Source organism: Miscanthus floridulus, chromosome 15 (assembly GCF_019320115.1).
Source record: "Miscanthus floridulus cultivar M001 chromosome 15, ASM1932011v1, whole genome shotgun sequence".
In the NCBI taxonomy this organism is placed as follows: Eukaryota; Viridiplantae; Streptophyta; class Magnoliopsida; order Poales; family Poaceae; genus Miscanthus; species Miscanthus floridulus.
In genome coordinates, this window is record NC_089594.1 from 2,592,419 (window position 1) to 2,608,558 (window position 16,140).

The window sequence follows — 16,140 nt, forward strand, 5'->3', positions numbered from 1 at the left end:
CCGATATACACTCGACAAAGCCTTTGCCGAGTGCCCGATAAAGTGCACTCGGCAAAGAGGTCTTTGCCGATAAACTGTTTACCGAGCGCCCTTTGCCGAGTGTCGGCAAAGGACGCTCGGTAAACAGTTTATCGGCAAAGACCTATTTGTCGAGTGCACTTTATCGGGCACTCAGCCAAGGCTTTGCCAAGTGCCAATCCGACACTCGGCAAAGAAAAGTAGCCGTGGCGGCGAGCGCCACCGTGACGGCAGCTTTGCCGAGTGTCAAAGTCAAGCACTCGGCAAAGGTCGCCGCTTTACCGAGCGCCATTGACTCAGACACTCGGCAAAGGTGGCCACTGTGCCGAGTGCCGCCAGCAAGACACTCGGCAAACATACGACCTTTGCCGAGTGTCTGTCGCGTGGCACTCGGCAAATCTGTGATGTTTGCCGAGTGCAATGGCCATTGCACTCGGCAAAGTATATTCCCAGGTAGTCACTTTGCCGAGTGTCATGGCCATTGCACTCGGCAAAGTGACTGAAAACAGCCTTTTTTATTTGTTTTTTTTTACATTTCATCCAAACAAACAGAAGATATATATATATATATATATATATATATATATATATATATATATATATATATATATAACAAACATCACCAACATCACATATATATCATCAACAGCACATATATATCACCAACACCACATATATATCACAAACGTCACATATATATCACAAACGTCACATGTCTCACAATATATCACAAATAAGTTCACAAGTAATCTAAGTGCTCCATCATCTTCAACCACAATTGCAAATAGAAGTACCATTAACAACCACAAGTATCATCACTGATTTGGTGAAGGATTCGCTGAAGCATGAGGATCGTTCGATGCCGCCGATTGATTCTGCACAAAGAAGAAGAGATTGCATGTGTGAGACAAGATAAATATATACCATACATGAATAAAACTTTCATGAGTAGAACTTTGACCGTAAGCATGAACATATAAACTAAAACATTTATACTCACAGGAGTAGAATTTTGAGGAGGCGGAGGTGGAGGTGGAGCGAATAGCGAAGGTGGCGGAAGTACACCCGTAGCAGCGCCAAGACTTTGCATGTACTGAAGAATCTCCGCCATCCTCCACTGCTCGGCCTCCACCCTCTCCATCTTCGCCTGCATCTGCTCCCGTATCCTTCTCTCTTGTTCCAGCTAGGCCTACAATATATTCACCCCAATATTACAATAATGCAAAGGAAAGATATAAAAAACCAATGACCGACGAATAAACCAGGAATAACCTCGAGTGCCTCCACCCGGTGGTGCGAAGTGTCCTGCCTAGGTCGTATGGCCGGGCTCCTGCTCGTGCTGCTTGCTCGAATCTGGGAGAGACTGGGAGTAGCGACCGAGTCGATTGCGTCGTCGCCAATCCAGTACCGCACATGCTTCTTGCCTCCTCCCACCCTCATGATGAGTTCTCCATCAAGGTCCTCGGTGCTCGGATCGTACTGTGGCCCATGGACCTCCCTTGCCATCGATGTGTACTCACTGAGGCGGTTGTGGACGGTCGCATTGTTGTACGCCTCGGGCTCGTCCTCCGGGTTGTAGTCGACGTCGGACGTCGCCTTGCCCTTGTGGGCCATAGCAAATGCCTTGAAGATGGAGCAAGGCTGGCCACCATGTGACGCCGACTGCGAGAGAAACAGCAAGATGATTAAAAATCATGCAGAATTGAGCGTTAGAATAAATAAATGAATTCGCGTACCCATGTTTCTGCGTATCCGCTAAGGCTGCGGCTGCCTTGATGGTGTGCTACACTTGGTATCATCAAACGCCGCTCCCGGCACAAGGATTAACGGCGGCTGTCGGCCGTTAACGGAGGCGTTCCTTTGCCGAGTGTTCTGGTTTGCCGAGTGCCGAGCACTCGGCAAACCACCTCTTTGCTGAGTGTTATTGTTTGCCGAGTGCTCGGCACTCGGCACTCGGCAAACCACCTCTTTGTCGAGTGTTATTGTTTGCCGAGTGCTCGGCACTCGGCAAACCACCTCTTTGCCGAGTGCCAGTTGTTTACCGAGTGCTTTCTCTCTGGCACTCGGCAAACAGCTTCTTTACCGAGTGCCCGATAAAAAGCACTCGGCAAAGTCTGGGACACTCGGCAAAGAAGCCGTCTCCGGTAGTGACATGCAACGCCTACTCCAATTCTGAATTCTGATGATGAGTCGCCGCTTGGTGTATTATGAGTAGGTGTATATATCAGTCTGTCTCGTAGCTACTACTAGCTAGCTACTGTGTGTGTAGGTACTTTAACTACTTTCGACTTCTAGTAGCTAGCCAGGACAACGCACGTGGCTGTATTTGTACATATATACTGTACTCAAGGATGATATGCTGCATGCATGCAATCAGCAGTTCAACTGCTTATGCATGTATCATTAATTATTATGTACGTATACACTCCATGCATGCCCTCTGTGAATGACAATAATCCGTTGTTATATATGTGATTAATTAATTGCATGCACATGTAGTACTGTACATGTACATCGCTTTGTACCTGGGTGGCAGGAGAGACCATTCAAACAAATATACAAAAGAAACAACTAGTACAGTTAGGTAGAACGGTTCAATAAGTATTCCCTCCGATCCCTCCGTCGTTGAATATGATAAATATATGACTTCTAGCTAGGATAAACTAATGAATAGTATAGTTTTTAAACTAATATAATTAGTTTGTCCTCTAAATGTTACATATTTACAAAAATGCATCAGCTCATAGCTCAAGATCGACGTACGCTCCCATTTGGAAGTAGGATGATGAGATACATACTGAGAACAGAAAAATGTATTCATGTGTAAACAAAATATTGAGTATACGTACACAAAATAGACAAGCTAGGAGTCTTTTAGTTTTGTAGTCCTTATTAGGAGTCATCATAAAATATTACAAATTCATATACCCACAAAGGTAACAAAATTATGCCTACAAATAAAACTTTCGTCTCTCTCTGGCACCATATAAACAACTTTCTAAAAGGTATTCATCTCAAATAACATGTCACTAGCTTTATGATTCAAAATTTCTCTCACAAAACATATCATTCTATATAGTTTCTTGGTAGCTAGTGGGCCATCAAAACATGAATTCCATCCCTCGTCCCGTAGCATCCCGGCCTCCCTAGCCTCATCCACTTGACTAGCATGGATTGACTCATCATATACTCCTTTTTTTACATATGTCATATTAGATCTGTCCTAAGTCAAACATTAGTATCTTTGACCATCCATTTTGAAAAACTTTATTTTTTTCACGAACAGGTGCCGGGGCACAAGTGTTTCGTTAAGAGGAAAGGGGTGCAGAAACTCCTTACAAGGTTCCTTCAATTAGATCAATGGTGCAAGGCGCATAGCGAATCTAGCTCAGGGGAACCCGACGTTTAACATGTTAGAGATTATACGGCAACAAAATTGCGACAACCAAAGAAATGGCAAGGAAGCAACAAAACTGCTCCTGTGCAACAGCAGCAGCAACTGGCTCCGTGATGGGTCAAAGACGGCCCCCATTGAAAAGCCCGTCCATGCAAGGCCTCACGCTTAGACAACGCAGACAGCGGCTGCCTAAAGGTACGTCTCCTGGAATTACGAAGGAAGTTGCATCAATGGAGGGCACTAACTGCTCTAAGCCCAGCTTCTTCAGTAGAACCATCCTCGCCTGCAGCTCCGGCTTCGCAAAATCTGGCTCTCCTCTTTGCGGCCAAACGACCGCTCCTGCGAGGGACGAAGTCGTCGCTGACGGGCAGTGCTTAGGTGGGTTTGAAAGAATGCCTCGCTGCAGTGGGACTGTCATGGAGCTCCTGATTGGTGCCAACATTTGAAAATGTCGTCTATGCGGCAGCGACGTTCTGGGTCGAGCACAAGGAATGCCCTAGATCCTCGGCCGCTGGCACATCAAGAGGCGGAGTAGTAGAAACCAGCCCACCAAATTCCTCGGGTAGCGGGCTTCGCACATCATCCAACTGTGGCCTGGTCACGACCATGGACTCAATTTCAAATCCCGGCAACGGGCATCCGATAGACCCCACCAAGATGGAGGTGTGGGAACTCAATGACGGGCCCTAACGATTGCCTGACGTCTCTGTCGCCAGCACCTTCGGGGTGGGGAATGTCAGGAGAGGAATGGGTGACTTCCTGGTTCCGGCGATAATGATCGACGATGCCGGCCTGGAACCACGACGCGCCTGCAAGAAGCGAACCTGTTGACCGGTACCGGCGTTCACTGCGTCAGAGCCGCACGAGTCAGCTGTGTGCCGCCACTTGCAATCGCAGGCAACGCAGACAACGTTTGGGCAGCTTGCAGGTTGCCATGTGGTGGAAGGAAGAGAGACAATTAAGGCATTTGCCCTGTAGGTCCTCCAAGATGCGCCTCGTTGGTCGTCATCTTTGCGACTGCACCTGTGCCGGCTCCGAGCTATTACATCTGGCCCTCGACTCGCATGCCAACCATCCACCACTACCGGAGACTGTGTAGTTACCGAGTGCCCATATAATTACCGAGTGTCAAAAGTCGGGGCACTCGGAAAAAATTTATTACCGAGTGCCAACACTCGGAAAAAATAAACACCCGGTAGTAGACCTCTTTACCGAGTCCGAAAATATTTGCGGAATTGTTTTAATCATGAAAATGGTTATCTGTTTACCGAGTGCTATGTCTAACACTCGGTAAACGACGCCGTTAACGGCAAGCTTGAGGACTGACGACCGTCACGTCGTAGTTGTTTACCGAGTGCCGGATTAGCACTCGGTAAGATTTATTCTCCGAGTGCCCCGTTAGTTGACACTCGGTAAACTAACTTTACCGAGTCGTTGTTTACCGAGTCATGTTTACCGAGTGTGGCACTCGGTAAATGATTTACCGAGTGTTTATGCATATTTGCCGAGTGTTTATAACACTCGGTAATTAATCAGTATCCCGTAGTGCACATCTGGAGCAAAGATACGGCGTCGGTGGCCTGCGGAACTCGAGTTTTGAGTCTCTGATGGGTTGGCACCACTGCTTGCGACCCGGCCAGCATGAGGCGAGCGCTTCCGACAAGGGAGCCGTCTTCGACGCTCGATGACCTCACAAGGTCTAGCATCCTCGTCATCATCTATTTCATTGTCTACTTCCATTCCTATCTGTTAAGTCTATGTCAAACCTCCCTTCTAGCCCTCTTCTTAATAGAACTCTCCATCATATGTGTTTAGGTTGAAGTTGTAATCTTCATTGTTTGAGACAGGTAATTTACCATGTGATGATACCTTGTGCATAATAGATCAGCCCTTAAGATGGTCGGCGTCCTTACCATGAGGCCAGTGAGGAACTCTCCCTGTCGGAGTCATCGGAGGAGCAGTCCTCCGCCCATCTGGAGCGGCCCTAGGAACTGCAGCCCGGGTAGAAGGGAGTGGCAGCAGGGGAGAGGGAGGCCCCTTGGGCGCTGGTGGTGACCTCCGGCGTGCTGGTGGCGGCGCTCAACCCAACTCCGCTCTGGCGGTGCGCCTGGAATGGTTTCTGTCTGCAGCTTCTCGAGCAGCGTTGGGTTGGGGGCTTCGATCTTCGCGGGATTCTGGGTGAGGATATGAAAGTTGGACCCATCGATGGGTAGATCGGTCAGAGGTGGTGGCGCTTCTTGCTGCAGGGAAGCTAGGAGTTTAGCGGAATTAGGAGGATTTGGTTCAGGGCATGCGAGGGGCGCAGGGGGAACGATGAAGGGGAGGAGTGGGTCGGGGTCCGGGTCCGGGTCTTCCATTCCTCTCATCGTCTAAAAAATTTTATAACATAAGATTTATGCTTTTAGATTTACTGTGAAAAACACTTTTTTATAATATATAATTCATAGATTGAAAAAACTTTATAGTTTTACAATCTATTAATTATATACTATAAAATGTGTTTTCATAAAAACTTATGTTACGAACCTATATAACTTCTTTGAAATCCACGGTTAAAGATATGAATGTTTGACTTAAAACAATCACATGTAAAAAAAGGCGGAGTGAGTATAAGCTAAGAATCTGGCTGGGTGCTGCAGGTAACAAAATCACCGTATACTCCCTCTGTTTTTTACCTGTAATATATATTAGCTTTGGCTTAAGTCAAATATTTCTATTTTTTACCATATTTTTTTTAAAAAAATTATACAAGTTAACAACACAAATTCGATCTGTTTGTTAAAAAAAATATAAGTTAGCAAGATCTATTTTGGTTTCGAATGAAGAAAATCAGCTGCACTTCATGAGGAGTAATTGATGAAGGACGATGGATGCATCACTAACCTAGGTGGTTGCAAAAAAGTTGAGTGCCTTTTTCAGTCTCCGCACAATCACATTCTTTATTGATCGTGATGGACGGCTTTTATTTCGTTGAGCAGGTCCCACTGCTCTGACCTTCGGCTCGCATGCATGTCTACCATGTCCACATCACACCTGCTTTTGCATAAGTATGGAGAAAATTACAAAATTCATCATATATATGTCATTTGGATTTTAATGTTATAGCTCCATGAGTGGTTTTATTCTAAATACAAATGATCATAGGGGCATGTTCGGTTGGGCTTGCTACTGTAGCAATCCTTCTCAGTTTAATTTCATATAAAAATACAGGAATAAGAAAAAAAAAACATTACTACCAAAAATATTTTCAGAGAGGTAGTTATTTTAATTTACGGAGATGGACAAACTCCACCTCTAACTATGCCCGTCTCCGTAAACGGAGGTCAGCGCCTTAAAATGCTCGTCTCTGTTAATGGTTCCCAAAAAACGTAAAAACTAAAAAATTATGTCCCTCCAAAGACTCAAACTCGTGACCTACAACTCAACACTAACACCACATAATCACTACATCACACACTAACTTGTGAGTATATATAGGATTTTATCTTTTTATGTAAATATTTTATAATCTTGTATTGAATATTTTGGGTACTAAATAAATTCAAATAAAATGTTTTAAATCTTGTCAAGCACTCCAACTATAAAGTGTATAAATTTTAAAAAATTTGAATCTCAAAATATATAAATTTAAAACAAATATTGAGATCCTAAAAAACTTTAAATCAAAAACCTATCAACTGCAGACATGTAGATCAGGTTGGCCACTACAACTTCGGTATTAACCATGTGAATATTCAAGGTCGTTTAAGAATTCTAAATTTTGAATTTCAAAATTTATGAACTTGTGACACATATTTGGGACTCTAAACGACTTCAAGTCAAAAACTTTTCAACTACACAGTTGTAGATTATATTGGCACCTAAAACTTTGGTATAGATCATGTCAACATCCGAAATTGTTTGAAAAAAATAAATTTCAAAATCCGCAAAATTAGAACAATTTTTTGGGACTCTAAACAGTTTCAAAAAATTCAACTAGAAAGTTATAGTTCGCGTCGAGAGCTACAATTTTCATATGAAGTTTGTCTTCATCATAGTTCATATGAAAAAGTTATGAATTATTTTTTGTTGCAACTATTTATAGAGACGGGCATCTTAAGACGGCCTTTGAAAATCGATTTTTAGAGACGGATACTTAGAAGGACCGCCTCTAATAATAGCGATTTTCGGAGACGAGCATCTTAAGAGACCCGCCTCTGTAAATTTATTTTTGGAGGCGGGCATTTTTTTTTACTATCTCCATATATAAAACGACCATCTCTGTAAATCGATTTTGAAAGACAGACAACTTTAGGTGTCTCCATAAGTAAAACATGACCGCCTCCATAAATCATCAGGTATTTTGAGAGATACATAAAATTTTAGTCCGTCTCTAAAAATAAAATAGGCATGTCTCCTAAAATCTTTTTTGTGGTAGTGAATCTCCCATGTTCCAAGTGGGCCGTAACTTCTTCCCTGAACTAGTTGCACAATCTGGTCATGCATAGTAGGGTTCAGGGCTCTACAAAATTTCCACTCTCTGAAAACATTTGATTAGCTAGATCATTTTTGTTTCAATGGTAATTTGCTACCTTTTGCAAACAAACAAAAAATCATGTTACCTTGTCATCAATTGTGGTGGGTATATATGGCCAGACAACAAAAGTCTGTAGTATACTTTAGATAAAGATGTCACTAGTAGCCAACAATCATATTCCTATCAATATATATAGTGACTGGTCTTTGGCCTAATTAATAGCACTTATGGCACACAAAAGACACTTCAACTAAACTTTGGTTGAACGATGCATGTAAATCAATCTCATGGCACTTTATCTTTTAGGTACCTATTTGTACACAATTAATTTATCTTTTGACTCTTGTATCTATTTACAAAAATTCTTAAGAAAGTGACATCTCTTCCACATATAGCTAGTACCGTTTAGCAGTACGTGTAAATACTAGTTGTTGCCAGTTTCAAAAAAACAAAATACTAGTTATTGTCTATTATTCCTCATCCTCATGATTTTGTTTTCTTTCCTTCTGCTTACATATTCTAGACATCACGACACTCTTTAATTTGAATTTGCCCCATTGCCCATCTATTTTGAGACTACAATTATTCGAGATAAAGAGAGCAAATTCAGATACATCTTTTTAATTGCACTTTCAATTCAGTTCATGATAGAATTTTCATTGTACACTCCATCACTGTTAGTTTTAAAATTGGAGCTATAGTGTACTCAACGACTCGATAACTTTTAGCCTCCAAGCACCCAAATTTGTGAGCATGCATGCATAGTACTTCTTTTTACAAAGAAATCATGTATTTTTTTAGGCGTTTACACTACTATACATAAAGCACTTGTAGGGCGGTCAAAGTTGGTTTGTAGAGGCGGCTATTATGTCCACCTCGACTTTATCTGTCTTGATTTGAAAGGGTTTCTATTTTTAGAGGCTGTCTAAATTGACAGCCACCTCTAAAAATACATTTCTAGAGACAGGTGGAATTTCTAGCCGCCTCTAGAAATGACTCCATTTTTAGGCAGCAGGAAAGCCTAGCCGCCTCTAGAAGTGGCATTTTCAGTGACGGTTGGGCTCACCTCTACAAATAGAGGGCATTTCTAGAGGTGACCGGGCTTTCCATTCACCTCTAATGGGATGGCTCAAAATCTATTTTTAAGGTAGTTCTTGACAGAGCCATTTCTGGACTAAAAGGGAGATGCCTCTAAAAATGTTTATGTAGTAGTGCTAACATCTAAGCCAAAGTGCCGAAAACTCTTGCTATTTCAAAGGAGCTCTTAACTCAGATTTTTTTTGGTTACACCATAACTACTTAGAAATTACACCATTATTGATGACAAGTACTTGGTAGAAAATTTCTAGTTTGCTTGTTTAATTTCAAAGTGAATCAAACTAATAAGCATTGATCTACTCTACATCACAGCATCTTGTTTTTGCTTCTCCCATTTCAGAGCATGCACTTAATTAACTTGACCGGCTTGGCAGTTTAAGTACTCACAAAATTAAGTCGGTCTACTTTTGTCAAAATGTATCTATATATACCACTAAAAATTTGGATCAGCTAGAAGGAACAAGGTGATTTTCAGCTAAGAATAAAATAAGCACATGAATTAGGGCTAAAGAGAACTGGAATCTGGTGTGGTGGGATAGCACAAGTCGTGGCGATGCAGGTATGTAGAAGTTCAAATGTTAGCTATATAATTTGTCAGGGAAATTTATTTTTTATGCTAGTAAATATAGTCAAGCTTGTTTATTAGTGCCAAACTACTTAATTACACAAACTGTGGTACTACACCTGCAGCACCAAAGAAACCTTAGGTGCCATCTCCATCAATCTATTCTCCTAGTAGCTAGACTTATGAAACCACCATCTATGCATCCAGAGAATTCCTTGACTAGGACTAGCTATGCATGTGTCTGTCGAATCCAATCATCCATCACACACAAAATTCACGTGCAGTACAATTAAACTGACAAGCATAAATTATTGTGTAACAACTCTATTTTGAATTATTCTCATGCGTTGCATCAATCATATTATATGTTTCCAAATGTATGCTTGCTTATAGCGCAAGTTCTTACATCTGACTCGATCAAGGGCGTTTGATCATCAGTGTTATAGTTCAACTGCCTGTCACTGGTTCCAACTTCCAAAGGCTAAGGCATACAAGGAACAACAAACATCGCTGTCAAAGCGTTGATGCATTCATTCATGTGTGACTGTGTCCAGCATCAATACAAATTCACCAATCTGGCTCATGACCTGTGTGTTGTGCCTGTGTCAAGATTGGTGGCTGCCTCACCTTACACCTCACCTGTACCAGAAGAAAATTGCCTCTATTCTGTAAGATGTACATAGCACCTGGATACAAAATAATGTGTCCCCATCCTCTCTGAAGTCTGGATGATATGTAGTGTCACTGTCATTGTCAAGACATCGTTCACTCAGTCCAGTCTGTCATACAATATCCTAGAAATACCGAACTTCTGTTTGAGAGCAGCACTAAAATTGGATTAAAACGGTGGATCTGTTCATCTATGTATATTATACTCCAAATAAAAGTTTCTTGTCCACCAAATGTACATATGACAAGGACAGTCCAAGCATTCACATCAGTAAGAACAGATATCCAGGATATGTAACAGATTCATTGTAGGTGAGCCTTTTCAACATAAAAAACTGCATAACCAGTCCTATTCTTTTTAACTTACCGCAAAATGGAGTGCTAATATAAGAATGGACAACACTGTAGCTTGCAAACAATGTTTGTACAACGCAGAGATATTTGTGCAACCCAATTTCATCAAGTTCGGTCCTGAACATTCAGATCAGCATTGAAAACTAAAGCTTCCGGCCTCTTTTGCTTTCCTTTCGGTTTTGTGCTTTACATGTCACAACATTAAATCTAGAACCTAGTACAATAAGTTTATCACTTGTGTGTGCATGGCCCCATTTTTGGAGAGAGCTATAGAGTGATCAGAGTGTGTTAGGAAAGCTCTTGCCAGAGAGAGAGAGAGAGAGAGAGCAACTACTCATCTTGATGAGAACATATTCCCAACAAAAATAGGAGGAAGAGAAGTTAAACTGTAAGCTTCTCTTTCCCTTGTCATGAAACTGTTTCAGGACGTGGCAGAAATTCGTCTAGACAAAAACAGGAGCACTTGTTTAATGAAAGTAAGAATACAAAATAATACTTCAATGGCAATTCGTATAAGCCTGACTTGCTCAGTGGCAAGTTATTAATATTTCAAAAAATAGTGTGAAGTCGAGTCTACAACAGTTTTTTTTTATTCAAGAAGCCGATCAGCGAGTCTAGAACATTTTAAAAAAAACTGAAGTAGTATGACTACATGGTAGGGACCATATATGTAGAAACATAGCATGGGTGTGGTACTACCACCATTATCGTCGTAGGTTCATCCGTCAATCTACATTCTGCTAGTGGGCAGACACAATCCAGAAAACTCGTCCGTTCTCCGTTGATTGGAACTTCATGTGTGTGTAAGGCTAGGCTGTTGAATCAATTCATTGATCATGCACAGTAGAATTAAAGCGACATGCATGATCGCTCTGCAACAACTCTCCGTTTAGAATTAGTCGTGTGCATGTGCATTGCACCAATGGTACGTTTCCATCCATATGTATATGTATATTTGCCTGCTTGTTGCAACTTCTTAGACCAATCAGTGGTGCTTGATGGATCGGTCTTAAAAATTCGACTGCTTCAATTCGTTGGCTGCTGCTGCTGCTTCATCTGCATCGCCATTTCTTCATGGACATCTTTGTCAGACCTGTCGTTGATACATTCATCCATTAATGTGTGTGTTGGCTGTGTCAATTTAAACATGGAGGCTGCGTCACCTCTCACCTGCATCTGCAGAAAAACGATGCACACAGCACCTGGTAACCTGGACGGAGACGTCGCTGTTCCCTTTGAAATTGATCAGACCTGTTCTGGTCAGATGATAAGATCACGCCATTGGTTATTCACTCAATCAAATACACCACAACTCACTTTGGGATCACAAACAAAAAGCATACAGTACATGGCAAGCCTATTAGCCAAAAAAACACACATCCTCATTTGCCCCTGCCATGTCGGTCCACAGAAACAATCCCAGTTCAACACTATGTAGCTCGGCAACAACCGCACTGTTCTACATGATGCACATGTTGGCCTTTCAGGATTTGCATCAGCTTTCCCTACTTTTTCTACAGAAGAAACACATCCCAGAAATGGACAGCACTATGTAGCTTGGCAGCAACCATTTGTCACCACCTACTGTTGACTGATTCAAGCAGGATCCTTGGACAAACACGATTCCATCATTCCAGTCCAAAGCATTCACATCAACATCCAAAAGTGAAGTCCCTCCCCAGCGCGAGGTGATGCTGCCAAACAAATTAGCCCAATGAGAAGTTAAACTGTACACCTGCCTTCCCCTGCCATGATCAAACTGTTTTAGGATGTAGCAGTAGTTCATCTGGACAAGAGGAGAAAACCATGTTAAGTAAACTTTTAAGCATCAAGCTCACCACTAAATTCACTGGAAAATTTGAAGAGTGCGACGGGACAAACCGCTATGCGGAACAGTCTGGTTGGCACAACTACACCGAATCCTGCAGAACTTCTGAATGTCTGTAGGAAGTCAGTAATGGAAAACTTCCCAAGACCATGCTCTGTTAGTTTAGCAAGATTTCCAGCAGAAATGAATGTGTGGCCATGAATTCCCAGCTCCCTGAGCGGTTTCAGAGGAAGATCAAATGACAGATCAGCAAAGGCTGTGACTGCTACGTCACCTCCCCCATGTAGCTCAGGAGAAGCAGAAGCACCATTCTCAGAATTATTTGGGGCAGAGGTTCCAAAGTCTTTCGGCTCCAGACCTTTTGCTTTGAAGCCAGGGAGTGATGATGGTCCACCCAGGCGGCAAACAAGAGACTTGTTACCATCCAAGTAAAATCTTTCTGAAAGTGGTATGACAGACCCTGTGCATTTCCTTTCCAACGGAAGGATGAGTCCTGCAGCCATTCCGGCATTGAGACTTGAGAGCACCATTCAGCACACCAAGTGGGAAAGCCACGCGAAGATCAACTTCCTGATAGGCAATAAAAAAATGAATTATGCTAAGCACAACTAAATAAATATGTTTCAGTTTCAATCAATCCAGTTCTTTAATTAAAAAAACATTATGTGCAGTGCGTTATACACAAAGATTAAAATTGTGAAATTCAGATTTAAAACTGCCACATTTTTTTTATAGGAATTAGGACTGAAGACAAAAGCAAACTGCCATTTGAGCGCTTTACCAGATCATGAAACCTTTTTTTTATCATCGGTCCACTAATCATAGAAACGGTTAAAAAGGTATATTTCAAGGGAGAGAATTAGGAATGTGACCACAATGTGCATGGTAGTACTGATCGTGCAGTTGGAAAAGAAAGTAAGATTTACAAATACAATGCTTAATGAGTATAAAACGTCCAAAAACTTAAAATGCTACTGAAGAAAAAGAAAAGTAAAAAGGATATGATTAAAAGGTGTACACCCTGGTTTTATGGGAAGCAAAGGATGACTAGAAAGGAAATCAGATATACCTGTCGAAGATACCACGAGTCTTTGCTTCCTGGTGCAAAGCATCCAACTTGGGAAGATGACAAAATAGCATACCCACGTGTAGGCCTTATGCTTGAGTCCCTCTGGTCAACCTTGTATGCATACTTAATAGAGGACAAAAGCCTATGTCCTAAATGCTGTCATATGGAATTGGATGACATGCGTGCTGGATCTGTTAAACTTCGCCACATCAGGTTATAGGCAAGGCTATGATTCATAGTGGAGAGCAAGCCAACAGAAACACCCATAGTGTGCTCTTTGAGTGAGGATTTCAACCAATCCTCCGATATAAATGATATCCTGGCATGTAGTCTTGGCATTTCAGCACTTATTTCTGCTATGTGACATAATTCAAGAGCACCTGATGTATCCCAGGTCTCGTAGTAGCCAAATAGGTTCTTCAACTTCAGTGAAACTTCCAGTGAAAATGATCTAATCTGCAAAAAGGTGTAGTGGTGTACACAAAGAAAATTGGTGAGACTTAAGTGAATTAGAGAACAATTTGAGGTCATTCATCTATATAGTAATGTTTGACCATCATAGTTCATACATCATGAGGTCATGACATACTGAATATACAGTACAGAGTATAGTTGCTAAAGATAGATTACTAAAGGTCTACATAACAGATGCACGTACAGTTAAATGCGCATGTTAAGTGACAAATAATGCATGAAAGATAAATGATTTGGATCCAAGTGATTTGGAGCATGTATAATGTTGGTGTGGAGGGTTACAACATAACACACAAAAGATCCTACAATGCAGAATGTTAGATACAATGCAATACTGAACCAGAACTGGAACCTAATCGATTGACTCTAGAATCAGAATAGCGCACATCAAGAATCACAACTACATTGTATCGATTCCACAATGCAGCTAAATAGTGTCAGTTGAGTTCCAACTAATGCGACTACAAGCTTCACTTTTTCCTAAAACAAATCACACTAAGATAAAGTGATTCACCTCAAGTATTCCTCGGGGCTAGAGCTGTCTATCATCCAGGACATTGTATTGTTACTAGCATAGCAGCTGCTAAAATCAAAATTAAGTAGGCATAGCCGTGTCTCATCATTCTGAAAGACTGAAAGCAAGGGCATCAGTAAAGCCTACTTAATTGCATGACCAGCGCGCCCTCCTTTAGGTTTGGATGTCTGATTGTGGTCTAAGGTCTCTATAGTAAGAAATTTCAGTGCTTGGATCTCAATTGGCAAGCCTCATAACATTTGGGACCCAATTTGTATGCCTCTCAGAAAGAATTGTTTTGGCTTGGGTGTTTCTCTCATGTTCCAAAAGAGTGTACAACAAGACAAACACTAAATTGATGGACCCCACAATACACAAACATAATTTTTTATTCCTTCTCTGTTCTTCGTCCCTACCAACTCCTTCCTCACCTCTTCCATTCCCAAGTTCAGATACTTTACCTCCAGCGCGTCAGGGACGGCGTCCAAAATACATGCTTCTCTAGGTAATAATTCACATAATTTTGTAACATGAGGAGCAAAGTCCATGACCATGGCACCTGCACAATGGATCACAGTAAGTACAGCAAGTTCTGAAATTCCCCATCACAGTAAACACACGGCAATGTTTTCAGAGGAACAAAGCGCTGCGCACATGTAACGTAACTGGATGAAACTGGCACAAATGAAATGATGCCAAGATTGGTAGTCCTACAGATGAACATCATAAAGGGAGAAAGCACTCACCCCCTTCGTGGTTCCTGGGGCACTTGAAGAACCTCTTGCCGCGATTTTTTCGTGTGCTTCGGCGCCCGCGAAACCCTAGCACTGTCGCTGGATTCCCGGCTGCGCGCGGACGAGGCCGCCTGCCCCATGTATGCTGTAGCAAGCAAGCGAACAAAGCCAGGGGTGGGAAGCGAAGCGCAGGAGGGTCGGCGGGGCAGGAGCCAGGAGGCCGCGAGGCGAGCGCCGGGCAAGGCGCGCGCCGCAGGGCGAGGAGGACACGGCGCTACGGCGGAGAGGTCCACGGCGCGTGCGGGGCAATGCAGGCGGAGAGGAGGCCCTACGGCGCCGGCGCCGGCGAACAGGGCGAGAGACCAGCGGAGTGAACTCGAACTCGACCGTTCGAGTGTTAACGGCAGAACGGCTGGTTCATCGTTTTATTTAGGCTGGAAAAAAGAACCGGAGAAAGAAGAAACGATGAGAGAAATATCCAAACAGAAACCATTGGTAGCCCTGGATCATGCAGGGCAACTCAGTTCTGTAAAAAGAAAACATTTTTAGTTGGATGCAACTCCGTTATGTCAAAAGAAAACATTTTTAGTTGGATGCGTACAAGTACAACAGTTCTTCCAAAAAGGGCTCAAGATAGCTCGTGTTATATGTACATGACCAATACTGGTTGGTAAAAACACAATCTCATTGTCCAAGCGTTCATGTCGGCACCATATCCAATTCGCAACAAAACCATCATGGAAATTTTTGTTCAGCATGCCATAGCATAGCCAAAATTTGCTTCATCTGTTCCTACTTTTTCTACAGACAAACAGTTCAAGAAAGAGAAAATTTTGTATTTGGCCCTAAAAATAATGCTCCTTTCTTATTTGATATCGAAACTGAAAATCTTTCCTATATGTCC

General features: G+C 42.3%; 1 pseudogene; it reads right to left on the reverse strand.

The window, feature by feature from the left end:
• Positions 1 to 11,322: 11,322 nt before the first annotated feature.
• LOC136509304 (uncharacterized) lies at positions 11,323 to 15,814 on the reverse strand (annotated as a pseudogene).
• Between the last annotated feature and the right edge of the window lie 326 nt (positions 15,815 to 16,140).